Here is a 5,585-nt window from a genome sequence, read left to right as displayed (position 1 = left end):
AGCAGTTCTTGAGGATGAGAAGAATTTCTCCAAGAATGCTCTCTTGCACTCATCCCAAGTAGTGATAGAGTCGCTGGGTAGAGACTTCTCCCACTGACGTGCCTTATCCCCCAAAGAGAAAGGGAATAACTTCAGCTTCAAGGCATCCTCAGACACACCATTGGTTTTTGACAACCCACAGTAGCTGTCGAACCTATCCAAGTGATCAAATGGGTCCTCTAGAGCCAAGCCATGATACTTGTTGTTCTCGATCACGTTGAGGAGTCCTGACTTGACCTCAAAGTTGTTGGCTGCCACAGCTGGTGCTCGGATTCCGAATCTATGACCATGTGTGTTGGGGCGGTCGTAAGTGCCAATGGGTCGAGCTGCTCGCTGTTGGTTGTGTGGAACGTTGTTGGCATCATTTTGAGGTATGTCTGCCATATCAGTATCCAATCTCTGCAAGTGAGACTGTTGCTCTTCTTCTCGTCTCTTTCTAGCACACTCTCTCTCTAAAGCTCTGATGTCTGCGGCTCTTGGAACTAGGTTTGATGGACCCTTGCTCCTCAAGTTCATACACCTGTAAAGTAAAGGGAGGTGAAGAAGGAATCAGTAACAAAAGAAAATAAAAATGACTTAGTCTCAAGCAAGTGACTAAATCTCAATGTTTAAATCTACTCAGAATTTGGCAACGGCGCCAATTTGATGTTAGGAGTTTTCAAGGCTCCTAAGACAAATGTTGTAGTATAGTGATTGTCGAACCAGTTCTGAGGGATATCAAAGCACTGAGAATGCAAGTACTCACTTAATCTAAGTGCAACCAATGATTTAGATGAGTTTTAAGCTATGACTAAAACTAAAAAGCAATAACAGAATGATACTTTCTTGACTAAGGGAAAAGAGAACTCATGGGCATAGGGATTAGACCTTGGGTGATCAAGTTTCGAACTAAGGATGACAAATGATCAATCAAACTATCGACCTTAAGCCTAGACACAATTCTAAGCAAGCTCTATGTCTAGATGAATGCTCATTTGCTAACATATCTCAAACATCAAATGTCTTTGGTTGAATAATATGAAAGCAATCATTACTAACAAGTCTATTAGCTATTTTAGCACCTTTAACAACAAATGTCTTTGGCAAAGTATACTAAAAGCCTAGGAGAGTTGTCTCAGGCATTTCATCAAACACCTTTTGGGTGGGAAATGCCTATTGATCAACTTTTGAGTGGCCAACTCAGAAGATGCATTATGAATACTCTACTAGCAAGGAACAAGAATGATCTACACTAAAACATCCTAGAACTAACCTAATCACCCTTAACCTCCCTAACCCATGAATTCAAAAGGTGATTACTCACTAATCTCCATGATTCCTCTTAAACCCATATTGGATTTCAGATTAATCATGTAGAGAAATAGATAAGAAATCAACAAGAACACAAGAACATAACAATCAAAATCCAAGAGATAAACTTCTCAAGAGAGTTTTTGTGTATTTCTCAATAGATCAAAAGATAATCTGCCTGGTGGCTACCAAAGATGTTTAAAACATAGGTTTTAGAAATGTAAAACGTGCATAATGAAATGACAAAAAGGTCCTTAAGTAAATAGAAATCGACCCAACAATAGACGCGGAGCGACCTGGGCATGTCGCTCCGACAAGTCGCTCTGGCCTCCGGGAGCGACCTCAATGGGTCGCTCTGAGAGGTCGCTCCGGGCTTCGCTTCGTGTCGTCTCGCCATAGAGACGCGAGCGACCTCGGGGCGTCGCTCTGGGCAAGTCGCTATGGGCTTCCAACGGGATGAATATGGCGAGCGACTTCACGGGGTCGCTCCAGCTAGGTCGCTCTGAGAGGTGCTTTGGAGCGACCTCATGACGTCGCTGCAGAACCTCGCTCCCCTGCTCTGCTCGTCCAATGATCACATATTTCACCTCCTTTGAGCTCCAAATGCATCCAAATGTCCCCAAGAACTTCATGTGGCACTCCAACACCTGATAAAGACTCATGTATGCAAAATGTAACCTAGACATGGCTAAATCCTAGTCTATATGATCATAATGCACATGGATGAATGGATAAGATAATGGAAATATGCAAGATATCAACTCCCCCAAACTTGTTCTTTTACTTGTCCACAAGTGAACTTTCTAGAACTCATAGGGAGAGAGGTTTGAAGGTGGGAGCTCATAGCCAAAAGAAACACAACTAGCACTCAATTCAACATCTAATCCAGCATGAGCACACTCTCTTATTACACTCTAGCTTCTCTACGCCTATCTCAACTCTTTTTGCTCTTACACTCATCATCAAGCATCCACACATTTAAATCAACCAACTCTCACATTCATTAAGCACAAAACATCAGGTGAATTCTTGCAAATGGTCAGTTGGTCCAAGTCATTTGGTTGGGTAAGGGAAGGCTTTTATTCAGGTGAGTCAAGAGATTCAAAATATATGATCTTTAAGGTGGTTCACTCGCGAAACAAGTAGCCTTGACATTGCACATAATATATCTAAGAAAGGGATCAACTCATGCATACAATGCTCAATCTCCATTGTTCTACCCTTTTCCCAAACATACAATTACACAATCATTCCCAAATGTCAAACCCAACTCACATCTCTCACCAAAAGATCCTAAGAAATTTAACTCCTTCTCTTTGAAATCTACAAGGGATTTTCTACAACCTCAAAACATTTCGTAGCTCCTAACAACTTTGCTAGCCCCCTTTTTCTTTCTTTACTCTTTTTTTTTTTTTTTTTTTTTTTTTAGGTGGGGCCAAGACTTTCATAACTTGAGCTAGAGGTTTATCTACTTATCCCAATAAGACAATTCACTTAAACACAAAGAGTCATTTCTTTTCCTTTTTCATTATTCCCAAATCATAATCACAACTCTCACCCCCCCCCCCCCCTATAGCTAGACAATAGAGTGCCCAATCTAGCAAGAATAAAGATCAAGCATTGTTGTTCCCGATACTCTCAACATTATGCACATGTAAGACTTTCCGAAGAAGACCTCACTCATCAAACAATGAAAGCTTAAAAGGAGGGAAAGGTTTTGGGAGTGGTCTACCACTAGAGTTTGTCAAAATAAGATTGTCATAAAGGATGTGACAACTCAAGTGTGTATAGCCATGACTCAGTACACAAGGGACCATGAGCAAGAAGCATTAAGTTCGTTCAGTTCAAATAAGGTTGTAGTTGGCTTCAAAGACCGAGTTTCAACAATCAACAAGTTTCAGGAAGAGTCTTCAAGGCTCGAAGCATACAAGTGTTTTTGAGAGGTGCATAAGCTACTCAGGTGCAAAGTAATGTTCTTTACAAGGCATTTCAAATCATTGCTCCCAATGTAAGTAAATGCAATCTATATGCTCTAGACTCTCCTAGAAATGCAAATGATGCAAACTAAATGAATTTTTTTTTAATGCAAATATATATGTATAATGCAATGCATGAGAATCAAAATCATCAAAGCAAACGTGATCAAATACTTGGTACCTCCCCCAAACTTAAATGACACAGTCTCTGTGTTGTCAAGGAGAGAGAGATACCCAAAAGGAGAAAACTAATATGCAAAAACGAAACGGTATATACAAGGGAAAGTAGTGGGTTACCTTCTAATGAGAATGAGTAGAGGGAGATGTTCCCTCCTCGTCGTCCTCAGGTGGTAACTCTTCAAGGTGCTCATCAGCAAGAGTGTCCATCTCTTCAATGTAGAAGGCTTGCCCGAACACATTTGGTTTCTTCATTTTCTCCTTGATGTCAAAGTGGAGAACATGCCCTTTACCCAAATGGAGATCAATTGTGCCCTCTTTCACCTTAACAATTGCTCCTGTTGTAGCTAAGAATGGTCTTCCAAGAATCAATGGGTCTTGAGCCTCCTCACCCATCTCAAGCACCACAAAATCTGTAGGTATCTCATACCTTCCAATCTTCACAGGGAGGTCCTCTAAGATGCCCACAGGGTACTGCACTGAACGATCAGCTAACACCAGAGAGAGTCTACACTTCTTGTATTGAGTGAATCCAAGCTTCTTTGCAACAGACAATGGCATCACGCTGACACTAGCTCCCAAATCGCAGAAACATTTCTCAAATACCATAGGTCTAAGAGCACAAGGAAGTGTGAAGCATCCTGGATCCTCTAACTTCTCTAGAACATCAAGCCTCTGGATGATGACATTGCACTCATGGGTAAGAATCATCATGCTTTCCATTTCCTTCTTCTTTGCAGCTACAACATCTTTCAGGAACTTGTTGTATTGAGGAATCAACATGAAAGCATCGATGATGGGCATTACAACCTGAGCTTCACTCATTTGCTTCTCAAACAAAGCCTTGTACTTCTCTAGCAGCTGCCTCTTGAATCTACCAGGGAATGGTAGTTTGGGTTCATAGGGAGGAGGAACAAAAGAATTCTCACTTGCTGGAGCAAGAACTTCACCATCTTTCACTGTTTTCTTCTCTTCCCCAACTTTTCCTCTACCTTTGGCTTCCACAATCTTCTCCAAGATTTCATCATTGATTTTCTCATCAACAATCACCACTTCATCATCTAAGTTGATGGCCACCTCCTCACCTAGTTTCTCAGCATCCCTGGTGAGGGTTGTAGGAGGTAACTGCTTACCACTCCTAAGTGTGATAGCTTTGGCCTCCTTGGGGTTTTAGTCAGATTTTCCAGGTAGAGATCCTTGCTGGCGAGTCTGGTGAGTGTTCATGGAAGCAAACTGATTCTCTAAATTCTTGACTGTAGAAGCAAGATGTGAGAACTTGTTGTTGAGCTCATTGTAGCTCCCATCAATCTTGGAATGAAGGTTCTTCAACTCATAACCAACATGCTTCTCACTTCTAGTCTGAGACTCCAAGATTTGTTTCAGCAGGGTGTCATTGCTGCTCTCTTGAGGAGCAGAGGAACCAGACGAGGGGTTTTCCTGAGGCTGATAGCTGCCTTGCTGGTTGTTTCTAGGCGGATAACCACTCTGTTGGTTGTTGGGATAGGATTTTTGTTGGTAGTTGTTGTAGTGAAAGTTGGGCTCTTTTTTGTACCAGCTACCATTGTTGTTAATGAAACACAGCTCTTCCTGACCTTCCAAACCCTCAACCTCATGGACAACAGGTGGTGTCTCTTGGCTTGGGTTACCAACAAAGTGCAGCTGCTCTTGTGTGGCTTTATCAGCAAGGAGGATGTCTATCTTATCCTGTAGAGCTTTCAACTTCTTCCTTGTCTGCTTATCATCTGTTCGACTGCCTCTGTCGTGGTCTCCACTGTAGACTGCATCACTCTTTACCATGTTGTCAACCAGCTCCTCTGCATCTTCCTCAGTTCTCCCCAAGAAGAACCCATTGCTAGCTGTATCCAGTCTGGCCCTGTACTTAGGAAGAGCACCACGGTAGAATGTGCTCAGCAAGCTCTCCTTAGAGAAACCATGGTGTGGGCGTTGAGCTTGGTAGCCCTTGAATCTCTCCCAGGCTTCACTGAATCCTTCCAAGTTCTTCTGTTGGAAACTGAAGATCTCATTTCTCAGCTTAGCAGTTCTTGAGGATGAGAAGAATTTCTCCAAGAATGCTCTCTTGCACTCATCCCAAGTAGTGATAGA

At 42.2% G+C, this 5,585-nt stretch overlaps 1 non-coding gene across 1 annotated transcript; it reads left to right on the top strand.

The window, feature by feature from the left end:
- The first annotated feature begins 5,409 nt into the window (after window positions 1-5,409).
- LOC125586666 lies at window positions 5,410-5,516 on the top strand. The gene has a single exon (XR_007323202.1). It is a non-coding gene; the product is annotated as a small nucleolar RNA R71 (small nucleolar RNA).
- The last annotated feature ends 69 nt before the right edge of the window (window positions 5,517-5,585 follow it).

This window comes from Brassica napus, chromosome C4 (assembly GCF_020379485.1).
Source record: "Brassica napus cultivar Da-Ae chromosome C4, Da-Ae, whole genome shotgun sequence".
Taxonomy (NCBI): Eukaryota; Viridiplantae; Streptophyta; class Magnoliopsida; order Brassicales; family Brassicaceae; genus Brassica; species Brassica napus.
The sequence above is the reverse complement of the archived record's forward strand: the minus strand, read 5'-3'. Positions and strand labels throughout refer to the sequence as shown.